General features: G+C 34.3%; 1 long non-coding RNA gene across 1 annotated transcript; it reads right to left on the bottom strand.

Moving 5' to 3' along the window:
• Positions 1-79: 79 nt before the first annotated feature.
• LOC140746695 (uncharacterized) lies at positions 80-3,321 on the bottom strand. Its single transcript, XR_012102807.1, has 4 exons — positions 2,459-3,321; positions 2,234-2,366; positions 2,015-2,156; positions 80-280 (listed from the first exon to the last, which is right to left on the bottom strand). It is a non-coding gene; the product is annotated as an uncharacterized LOC140746695 (long non-coding RNA).
• Positions 3,322-13,097: the final 9,776 nt, after the last annotated feature.

The following is a 13,097-nucleotide window of genomic DNA, read 5'->3' as shown; positions in this document are numbered from 1 at the left end:
CGTATAGCTCTGCCTTGGATAAGCTCATTTTGACTACCTTCAGTTGCCATGTTATGCAAAACAGAACAAGCAAGTACTATTTTCCCAGCCTTAACAGGATGGTAATGCAGTGTTCGGTGTTTGAGTAAACATCTCCAGCGTGACTTGAGTAATCCAAAGCAGCGCTCTATACAATTTCTGGCTTTTAGATGACGCTGGGTGTAAATCTCATCTCTAGAGCCAGGAGCTGCATCTAAAATTGGTGTTAATAACCATGGCCTCAGCGGATACCCAGAATCACCTGAAACAAATAAATTATAATAAATATTTAAAACTTTGTAAAAAAATTGTTTACTTTACAAGCTCCATCTATACACATATCCATCCTTTATAAGACTTATTTTTACCCGACTGCCAAGGAAGGGTTATGTTTTTCGCGCGTATCTTGTATGTTTGTCTTTCTTTATTTGATCCGATCTAACAAATGGCTGGATGAATTTCAACAGTTAAAGTGTCATTATATTTGTCTCAATGACCCGAGTGTCCTTAGATAGGTGTTAGTAAAAAAAAAATCAAAATGGCGGATTTTTGGCGCGAAATAGTAACTCATTTAAAATAAAAAGTTAACCGAACCTATCGAGTAGGGTATCAAATGGAAGGAAATTAAACGGAGATTATAAAAACATATTTGTATATATATAAAACAGTAAGGTGACTGACTGACTGACTAACTAAATGACTTTTTCATTTTTCAGAAATCAACGTATAGCCTAAACCAAAGACCTTACAGTTCTGAAATTTTGCACACAGGTTCTCTATATAGCTTGAATAAGTACTAAGAAAGGCATTTTGGAAAATCTACCCTGAAGAGGGTAAAATAGGGAAAAACAGTTTTTTTGAAATCCTTTAATTTTGAAGCAACTACTATAAAATTTTGTATTTGGCTTTCTGGATAGGAACAAGGACGCACTTATTTATCCCCCTCCGAAAAATCAACCCCGTAGAGGGTAAAATAAGGGTTAAAAGTTCATTTGAACAATCGTCAATTTTGAAGCAAATACTATGACATTTTGTATCAGGCTTGTTGAATAAAAATAATGAAATGCTACCTCTAACGAGGTAAAATAATGACCGAAACTTTGATTTACTGAAGTTATATATTTTATAGACCGTAAATGGTGAAATTTTTCGCGAAATAGTAACACGTTTTAAAAAAGTTAACCAAATCTATCGAGTAGGGTGTCAAAATAAAGAAAATTAAGAGGAGATTACACATACATTATATAATATATCTTATATATAAAATTCTCGTGTTAGTTACCGTACTCCTCCGAAACGGCTTCACCGATTATCACCAAATTTTATATACATATTCAGTAGGTCTGAGAATCGGCCACTATCTATTTTTTTACACCTAAGTGATAAGGGTTGTTCATCCTTAACATTTATTTATTTATATGGCAACACAACGTTTGCCGTGTCAGCTAGTACATATATACTCATATATACACATCGAGATGACTGTCTGACTAAATGAGTGAGTTGCTGTGCCAGAGATCAACGCAAAGGGAAACCGCTGAACTTAAGCGTGCTGGAATTTTACACATAGGTTCTTTATATAGCATAAATGAACACTTCGAGGATAAAATAGGATAATATTGTTTGAACATCTTTTGTTTTTGAAGCAGACACCTACTATGAAACTTTGTATTTGGCTTTCTGGATAAAAATAATGAAATGCCTATTTCACTGCTTTTGGAAATTCTACTTCAGCCTTTTTGGTGCAGTCGGGTTTTTGATTTTTTAAATTAATTACTTGTATATTAATCCTTTATAAGCTCCATCTATATCATATATAACTGCAAGTTTAAAAATATAGAAATTTAATATTCCCATAGCTTTAGAACTTATTAATATGATATTATTATAATAATGCTACCGTACTTATACTTTGAAGAGCATATCCTATACTTTGAAGGAGCAATTTTTATAATTTTCACAAAAAAGTAAAACAAATGTAGCTTAATCATCTTACCTAACAACCACACATGTTCTCCATTTTGATGAAGTCCACGCAAATAAGGCTCTACCTTGCTGGAAGCCCAAATAAATGAATCATGAGTAGCTCCACCAAACTTAGGATTTACATTTATTATTTTTAAATTACTATCACATACCTGTAAAAAAGTGAAACTTTAGAATCTCAACAAGAATGAAATATTTACATTAAATTTAAATGTATATTTCAACTTACCATTTGCACATTCAGTGAATCATACCCCTTTCTATTATAAAATAGATGTTCATCTTCGGTTGGCCTGCAAATGGCTATGTGTGTACAGTCTACACAGCCAATTACCCCCGGCAGTCTAAATTTACTTTGAAACCTACAATATTATAAAATAATCATTATTTATTTTAAGTTATCCTTTATCTATTTTCGTTTTTTCCAACTATATACAAGGCACTTAGAACTTACTGAAGTTTCAAACGGACTCTTTCTTGTTGCAATTGAGGAAATATAATCCATTTAGCTTGAATCGCAGGATGATTGAGGGCTTCCACAACTTGATGAATGCATCTACTTGCAGTCCTCTGGATCATATGATGTGTAAGCCCAACTATCCGTTGATATGAGCCCGTTGCTAAAAAACTAAGTGTGCAAAGAACCTGAAATAAAACAAAATATGTTACGCAAATTTCCACTAAACAATTAATTTAAATGTAAGGTCGATCTAGGTGACTCTTAATAGAGAAAATACTCTTAATAGATAATAGTTAAGTACTTACTTTCACCTCTAGGGTAATTTCCTTAGTTCCTCTAAGTGAAGTTCTATTTCTTAACTCGTTGCAAAGGCTCCGAAACGTTTGCTTATCTAACCTAAATCTACGAATAAACTCCTTTTCCGATATAAGACCAATAAAGTTGTCTTTACGGCGAGTTATTCTTAATTGGCGATTATTCCAAATTTCCTCATTATTTGCAGCCCATAGCAATCTCAAATGATGCATGATCACTTAATTATAGTAACTTATTTTTCTAAAAAATACTCGTAACAAAAGTTAGCGGCACCTTCCTTATTAACGCTACGGAAAGCGATGTGAGCGTGACCAAAACTAGCCGTAGCGTGTGTCAAAAACGACACTTGTCTACCATTTTGTCCGCACGACGTCAAGCTACGGAAATATTTCAAGCGTTAGCGTTAGCGTGCCGATACTTGTCAAACATTGTCTACGAACTTAGCGTGACGTGACGTCACCATTCCACAGCGTATGTCATTTCCATACATTTATAAGTTAGCGTTTGGCGTTAGCGCTTGCGGAAAAGTATTTTGTCTAGGCCCGCAGACTGGCTTGCAATCGTCCATGCCAAAACGAGTAAGTATCTTTTTAATATACATAGATTGATCCAGTGATATTTTATTTTGTTCTTCATATGTTATTCTAAATCCAATACATTGCTTTGCTTTTCCCATGTCTTTCATACTAAAGTTATCTTTGAGCTTTTTCTTAATTTCTTTACCAATTTCTGAATTATTATAAAATAAGAGTAAATCATCGACATAAACAGAGATGAATAAAATATCATTTTTGCTCAATATTCGAAAGTAAATGCAAGGATCAAGTTTTGATCGTTTCATGGCAATTTCTAACAAAACGGAGTTTAACTTTTTGTTCCATTGTCTACTAGCCTGTTTGAGACCATATATAGCTTTATTTAAATGACATACTTTCTCTCCTCGATCAAAAGTGGGTGGTTGAGACATGTAAATATCTTCATCAACATCTCCTTGTAGAAATGCTGTAATGGCATCCATTTGATGAATTTCTAGATTGTATTTTGCAGCGATACCTATTAGATATCTAATTGATGTGTATCGTACAACAGGTGCGTATATCTCATTATAATCTATTCCTTTTTTCTGTTTGTAACCTTTAATTACAAGTCTAGCCTTAAAACGATTGATTTCTCCAGTATGATCAAATTTTCATTTAAAATCCATTTGCATGGTATAACCTTCTTCCCATCAGGTAAACGTTGTCCATCAGAGCGGAATCTGGTCATGTTTAAACAGCTACGGAATCGCTGCAATCGTCTGTGTAGAGATGCTAAGAGACGCTATTTCCACGACTCTCTTGTCAATCGTAGCTCCGCTGAGGTTTGGAAATTCCTTAAATCAGTAGGCATTCGCAAAACTTCACCTGTTGTTGATAGTGATATGGATCTTAACCACTTAAACAAACATTTCTCTTTAACGCCTTCTTGTTTGGATCCAGTCACTAAGAACAACACGTTACTTTCTCTATTAAATTCACCCAAGCCATCTTGTTCGCCATTTAACCTCACGGTAGCTACGGAAGAAGACGTTAAAACATCGATTAAGGCGATTACTTCGACCGCGGTTGGAAATGACAATTTGTGCTCAAAAATGATCTCACCTATACTTGAAAACATCCTTTCTGTAATTTCTCATATTTTGAACTTCTCTTTATCGTCCTGTACATTCCCTTCAGCTTGGAAACTGGCTAACATCACCTCTGTGCCGAAAAAAGCAAACCCCATTTCACTGTCCGATTTTCGTCCTATCTCAATTCTGCCTTTTCTTTCTAAAGTACTTGAGCACATTGTCCATAAGCAACTTTCATCCTTTCTATTTGACAACTCTCTTCTTAGCCCTTACCAATCTGGTTTCCGACCCGGTCATAGCACCGTAACTGCGCTGCTAAATGTCACAGATGATATTCGTTGGGCGATGGAAAATAAATCTATAACTGTATTAATTCTGTTAGACTTTAGCAGTGCTTTTACCTCCGTGGACTTCGATATGCTTACCGGTATTCTCAGTTCAATTAACGTCTCAACTTCTGCCGTCACATGGTTTAATTCCTATCTTCGAGGACGGTCACAGCGGGTCCACCAGGGGGAGTATTTCTCGGACTGGTGTGAACTCTCTGCTGGCGTTCCTCAAGGTGGCGTTCTCTCTCCTTTGCTTTTCTCTGTCTTTATTAATTCCATTACAAAAATGATATCCTCAAACTTCCATCTTTATGCAGACGATTTGCAGCTTTATCGTCACTTTACGGTGCCTAACGCCCTCAGTGAAATTAGCAAACTGAATGACGATCTTCTTGGAATTACTGAATGGGCTAAGGCATTTGGAATTTTGATTAATCCAAATAAAACACAAGCCATTATTATTGGTAGCAAATACTATCGCAATCAATTGGATTTCACAACACTACCAAAATTAATCGTTGATAACACTCACATTCCGTTTACTGATACAGTAAATAATCTTGGCGTTATTCTTGACTCTAACTTATCGTGGGATGCTTATGTGCGGGAAGTGAGCCGTAAGGTCCACTATACTTTGCACTCACTTAAATGCCTTCAAGGTTTTTTGCCCTTTAGAACTAAGATTTCCCTATCTCAAACTCTCATACAGCCGATTTTAGATTATGCGGACGCGTGCTATTTGGATGCTACAGAGGAGTCATTAAATAAACTTGAGCGCTTGCAAAATCTTTGTATTAGATTCATTTTTGGTCTACGAAAATTTGATCGTGTTTCTCATTTTCGCAAGGATCTCAAGTGGCTCCCAATCCGACTTCGCAGGAATACTCGAATCCTCTGTCTCCTCTATAATATCTTGAAAATCCCTTCCTCTCCTTCGTACCTGCAGCATCGTTTCTCGTATGCACGGCCTTCTCTGGCACCATGCAGGTCACACTTTAAATCTCTATTAAATTACCCATCCCATAAAACCTCTCTTTATTCTCACTCCTTCTCTGTTCATGCGGTTAGACTGTGGAATTCACTTACGACTAATATTCGTCTCTCTAAGACTATCACTATATTTAAACGTAAAGTTAAAGAGTATTACCTGTCACTTTCATAACTAATTGTATATGTGTATTTTCGGTATGTATTCATCTATGTTATATATATATATATATATATATACATACATATATATATATATATATATATATATATATATATATATATACTATATATATGTATGTATATATAGTATATATTTATTATTATTATTGATATATTTTTTGTGACTTGTCTAAAGCTTTTGATTGTGTTGATCATAAAACCTTATTGTTAAAATTACAATATTATGGTATTCAGGGAAATTCTCTAAAGTTGATAAATTCTTATTTAAACAATAGAGTCCAACGAGTGCAAGTAAATGGAGCATTATCAGCAGGTTCTAATATTAAAATAGGTGTACCTCAGGGCTCCATCCTAGGTCCGTTTCTATTTTTAGTTTATATAAATGATTTGCCAAATGTAGTAAAGGATTTATCTGAGGTTGTTTTGTTTGCTGATGACACTTCCTTGGTGTTTAGAGTAAAACGACAATCACAGGATACGAACGATATTAATGAAACTCTTTGCTTGATTCAGAACTGGTTTGATGCAAACAACCTACTCTTAAATTCTAATAAAACTAAATGTATTAAATTTATGCTACCAAATGTAAGGAGTACGGGGATGAATGTCGCTCTAAATGGTGAGACTTTGCAATTCGTCAATGAAACTGTTTTCTTGGGGATTACCATTGATTCTAAACTCCAGTGGGGTCCCCACATCTCTGCTTTGTCCAGCAGACTTAGTACTGCAGCTTTTGCAGTCAGAAGAATTAGACAGTTAACAGACATACCCACTGCCAGACTTGTCTATTTCAGTTACTTTCACAGCATTATGTCTTATGGCATTCTACTGTGGGGCAGTGCTGCTGACATAGGACTCTATATTTACTATTCAAAAAAGAGCAATAAGGTCAATATATAGTCTGCGGCGTGGTGAGTCCCTAAGAGAACTGTTTCCCACTATTAATATATTGACGGTGCATAGTCAATACATTTATGAAAATATTATGTATGTAAGAAAACACACTGATATGTTTGAAAAAAATAGTAACCACCATAACTTTAATACCAGAAATAGAAATAAATTAGCAATTCCTAAACATAGATTATGTAAGGTGGCTAGATCTTTCGTGGGCAACTGTATTCGCTACTACAATAAAATACCCGACCACATTTTGAATCTCACAGAAAAAAAGTTTAAACATGTCGTTAAACTAACGCTATGTAAAAAAGCGTACTATAAAGTAAGTGATTATTTGACTGACAAAACGGTGTGGTCTGAATTAGCTCCAGCTCCACATGTACCATTACGTTAAGTTAACATTGTCAAAAACATTTTTTTTAAAAGATGTGTGTTATGGAGTTTCTTTCGCCGCTTCTTCTCCATAACGAAACACCTTGTGAAGTGGTGGTAGTTGCTTTGACATTCAAAAAGTGATCTGTAAAGAACCTATTTTGAATAAAAAAAATTGATTTGATTTGATATATATATTTTTTGCACACTAATTTTGCCTTTCGCATGCACATTCCTGTCCCAGGGTTGCTGGAAGAAATTCCATTCGGGAATAAGCAATCCTTTGTACCTTATTTCTATGACTTCTGTATTATATGATTTATTTTACTTATACTTATAACACATTGGACTACATTTACTAACGAATTAGGCATTCCTGTAATGTTAGTGAATATGATGTAATAATAAATAAATAATAAATAAATCTTGCTATCTTGCTATTTTGTGTACAAAAACTTATTAAATAAATAAATAAAATAAATAAATCTACTGAAGACCAAGTATTATTATTAATGAGAGACTCATACTCTTCTTTCATTGCTTGTTTCCATTCTTCAGATTCATTACTTTGAAGAGCTTCTTCTAAGCTCTGAGGATCATTATTAAGAATGCTTGATGTAGACTCACTATTCATGCAAATGTATAACGATGAACTCTCATTATTTGTTTCCATTTGTTTTTGCTTACGGGTTTTAATACCTGTGTTTTTTGCAGGTGGTGTAACAACACTCTGACTTGGTAAGTATGTATCATCTAGTGGATCATCATAATGTGTATTACTTGAAGAATCTGTGCTACTGTTACTCAGATAATTTGAAGAAGACTGCTCTTCCTCATCTACATTTTCATCGTCTTGTGTAATTAATTCAGATTTTTGTTCATTTAATGGTAAGTATATTTGTGTTAATTTTTGTTCATCATTATTATTATTATTATTATCTTTTTCTGTTAATTTTTGCATTCCGTGTACTTTTTGATTAATATTATTTATTTTTGTTTCAGGTGCTGAAAAAGAAGATGATTCTACTATTTTACTTTTAATGTTTTCTTCCAGAAAGTGTACATCCCGATTCCCGACTGATCACTGCTTTATTATTTTTGGGGTCTATAAAACAGTAGCCTTTTGTGCATTCACTGTACCCAACAAAGATCAGCTGTCGAGATTTCACATCAAGTTTTTTACGCTTTTCTTTGGGTATGTGCACCATAGCAGGACAACCAAATATTTTCATATTGCATCAAGTCTGGTTTTTGACCGGTCCATACTTCATGAGGTGTAATGTCTGACAAAGCATGTGTGGGTGAGCGGTTAATTATGTATGCAGCAGTTGTTACAGCTTCAGCCCAAAAACAAATCAAATCAAATCAAATCAAATTTTTTTAATTCAAAATAGGTTCTTTACAGATCACTTTTTGAATGTCAAAGCAACTACCACCACTTCACAAGGTGTTTCGTTATGGAGAAGAAGCGGCGAAAGAAACTCCATAACACACATCTTTTAAAAAAAATGTTTTTGACAATGTTAACTTAACGTAATGGTACATGTGGAGCTGGAGCTAATTCAGACCACACCGTTTTGTCAGTCAAATAATCACTTACTTTATAGTACGCTTTTTTACATAGCGTTAGTTTAACGACATGTTTAAACTTTTTTTCTGTGAGATTCAAAATGTGGTCGGGTATTTTATTGTAGTAGCGAATACAGTTGCCCACGAAAGATCTAGCCACCTTACATAATCTATATTTAGGAATTGCTAATTTATTTCTATTTCTGGTATTAAAGTTATGGTGGTTACTATTTTTTTCAAACATATCAGTGTGTTTTCTTACATACATAATATTTTCATAAATGTATTGACTATGCACCGTCAATATATTAATAGTGGGAAACAGTTCTCTTAGGGACTCACCACGCCGCAGACTATATATTGACCTTATTGCTCTTTTTTGAATAGTAAATATAGAGTCTATGTCAGCAGCACTGCCCCACAGTAGAATGCCATAAGACATAATGCTGTGAAAGTAACTGAAATAGACAAGTCTGGCAGTGGGTATGTCTGTTAACTGTCTAATTCTTCTGACTGCAAAAGCTGCAGTACTAAGTCTGCTGGACAAAGCAGAGATGTGGGGACCCCACTGGAGTTTAGAATCAATGGTAATCCCCAAGAAAACAGTTTCATTGACGAATTGCAAAGTCTCACCATTTAGAGCGACATTCATCCCCGTACTCCTTACATTTGGTAGCATAAATTTAATACATTTAGTTTTATTAGAATTTAAGAGTAGGTTGTTTGCATCAAACCAGTTCTGAATCAAGCAAAGAGTTTCATTAATATCGTTCGTATCCTGTGATTGTCGTTTTACTCTAAACACCAAGGAAGTGTCATCAGCAAACAAAACAACCTCAGATAAATCCTTTACTACATTTGGCAAATCATTTATATAAACTAAAAATAGAAACGGACCTAGGATGGAGCCCTGAGGTACACCTATTTTAATATTAGAACCTGCTGATAATGCTCCATTTACTTGCACTCGTTGGACTCTATTGTTTAAATAAGAATTTATCAACTTTAGAGAATTTCCCTGAATACCATAATATTGTAATTTTAACAATAAGGTTTTATGATCAACACAATCAAAAGCTTTAGACAAGTCACAAAAAATACCTATAGCATCATGTGCTTGTTCCCAACAATCAAAAATATGTCGCAGCAATTGAACACCAGCATCTGTGGTAGAACGGCCTTTAGTAAAGCCAAATTGCTTTTGATGTAAAAGATTATTTAGTTTAAAATGAAGCAACATTTGCTGTAAGAGGATCTTTTCAAAAATTTTACTTAGAACAGGCAGTACTGAGATGGGTCTATAATTGTTGGGATCTTTAGTATCACCTGCCTTAAACTTTGGTAGATCGGCATTAAATATCATGCATTTTGCTCGTTCGACTAATAACCGATTCATTCTCTCGCTCAGACCATTCTGTTGCAGTGTATATGGATTGGAAGTCTGATGCAATATTCCATTTTTTTGTAAATAATCACTGAAGTTTTTATTAACATACTCCAATCCATTATCGCTATGTAAATTTTTTATTTTTGTACTTAACTCATTTTCTACTCGGTTTTTGTATTCAATAAATTTTTCAAACACTTTTGTTTTGTTAATTATGTATACATAGAATTTTCTTGAAAAATCATCAATAAAAGTTGTAAAATATCTGGCACCGCCAATCGAAGCAACTTGTATCGGGCCACATACATCTGTGTGGACTAGCTCTAGCAACCTATTTGCCCTGGAGCCATTGCTTGGGAATGATTGCCTTGTTTGCTTACCCTCTAGGCAGCTTATACATACATACCTTTCTTTTGGTGATGACAATTGTACACCAGTCGTGCAGTTAGGTAACTTGTGTACATCATTATAGTTTAGATGACCCAAACGTTGATGCCATAGATGTGTATTTGACTCTGTTTTAGCTGAGAGGGAAAATATTTTACTGTAATTTATGTTCAGTCTATATGTATCATTTACTAAATCTGCTGTAGCTACTTTTTGATAGTTTGAATTATATACTGTGCAGCCAGTTTTATCAAATTCCACTTTACAACCAGATTTTATTATTTTACTTACTGATAATAAGTTTGTAGACAACTTTGGCACATATAAAACATTCTTTACTAGTATTTCACTGTTGCTGCCATCTTTATTAGGTACATGCAGTATCACATAACCGCAGCTTTCAACATGTAAAGTTTTATTATCTGCAATTTTGATCGTGGATATCGGTGGTATTGTTTCATTCTCTAATAAATGTTTATGCATTGTCATATGCATTGAAGCACCTGAATCTACATACCAATTTATACAATCATTCAGTTGCATAGCTGAGAAAGCTGCCACAAAACCTTTATTATTTTCTTGATTCTGTGATTTATTTTTTAAAAACCAACAATTTTTACGAAGGTGTCCATGTTTATTACAATTAAAACATCTTGGACCTTTTGACTTTGACTGATGCTGAGTGTTTTTGAACTTTGCTCGAGTATTTTTAAGACTTGTGTACAGAGCTGAATCATTTGGTGTAGCTTTTATTGTTAATTGTATCAGGCGTTACTTTGCGGAAATCCATGCTATTAAGTTAAGATTAAAACTACTTCGCAACAATCCGCTACAACTATGTATGATGGTATATATTTTAAACCATGCAGTATGTACCACCCTCCCTCCCTCAAAGGATGCATGCAGATGCAAAAATTAAAAATATACACCACCATACATACCACCACCAACACGTGTTTCGCTCCAAAACGGAGCATCATCAGGGTAAGTTGACTCTATGACGGTTAATCGCTAAGTACGAGTACTTTTTATTCTTTTATTTCTTGCAAGAGTTTTGTTTTTATCATGTCTGCACTTATTTTTACTCCTGAGCTTTCAATACCCATAATCATAGGTTTGTAGTCATCGGGTAAACCTGGCAGCATCAAAGTCCCGAGCCATTCATCGTCAACACTGAATCCGATGTTTCTGAGCTTATGAGCTGAGCTCATGATTTTGTTCACATATTCTTCAACACTGGTGCTTGTGTCTAAATTTGTGTTAATCAAGTCTCGCAGTAAACCAACTTTTCTCAGTAGACCAGAGTCTTGAAATGCTTGTGATAAATTTTCCCAAACCTGTTTTGACGTCTTCGTATCCTGTATATGTATAAAATTTATCGGATCGACTAGTAATATTAGTTTTGATTTTGCCTTTTTGTCTTTCTTTGGATCAGTACTTGTTCCTTGGACACATTCACATAAATCATCGAGTTCCAGGTATATATATATAGGCACTGCGAAACTCCAGCTTGTCCAATTGTCTCGGCCAGTAAGTTTTTCAATTTGTACCAAAGATCCATTTGATGTCATTTTATCAAAGCTGAAATGCTGAAATGTAAAAAACTTCGGCGACCGCGTGAAAATTTTTTAGGTTATACATATTTCTGATCAAAATCAACTAATTTACTTTATATTTCCACTGTACTACACAAAACAGGCAGGGAGAGGCCCATAACCTGATGAAATAAATGAAAATCAAGACTTTAAACTATAGAAAATGATTTATTTAACTTGAAAATAACTACAACTGTGACGCACCATGTAATATCAAAAGTAGAAGAGAGTAGAGATGTGCCGAGTCAGGTCGACTCGAGTCAGTACTCGAGTACTTACATAAACTCGCATACTCGAGTACCAGTAATACTCGAATACTGACGATACTCGTACACTACAACTACTACTCGTACAAGTAAAAATTTGTAGTGAGTGGCGTTTTTTTTTTTTGCTCTTCCGTGCTATTGGACTGTATGTTGTGCAAAGTACTCGAGTACTTTGTGAATACTTTGGACTCGAGTACTGACTCGATTCTTTTTTATATGAGTACTAAAGTACTCGAATACCAAAAATGGCCGACTCGGCACATCATTAGAAGAGAGCGCTTGTCAGTTTTTTGACACGCCATTATACGTAGGTCGACATTACTATTTAATTATTTCAGGCGCAGTGCATGTCTGCGTTTCTCCCAACAAGAACCATATAAACCAAATAAACAAATAAAAGACTAATATTAGCAAATCATGTATTTTTAATTATACATTCCTGTAAGTTAATCAGTGCACATGCACAAGCAATAATAACACAGTCATGAAATATTTTAATTGTGTCCTATTAATTACAGAATGGGCCCTTAAAATAGAATTCTCGTAGAAGTCTTATAATAGGGAATATGTACATTTTTATTTTATTATTTTAAACCACTTATCACATCGTTCTAACATAGGTTACTATACTCTGTGGTTCTAACATAGTAAAAAATATAAAAAAAATATATTAGTGTTTGAAATATTTTTTAAAAAATATTTAAAGTATCAATAAAATTTGACCCATTTGAAAG

This window comes from Epargyreus clarus, unplaced genomic scaffold, assembly GCF_041222505.1.
Source record: "Epargyreus clarus isolate Ecla_fem2 unplaced genomic scaffold, WU_Ecla_fem_2.2 ptg000013l, whole genome shotgun sequence".
NCBI lineage: Eukaryota > Metazoa > Arthropoda > Insecta > Lepidoptera > Hesperiidae > Epargyreus > Epargyreus clarus.
The sequence above is the reverse complement of the archived record's forward strand: the minus strand, read 5'-3'. Positions and strand labels throughout refer to the sequence as shown.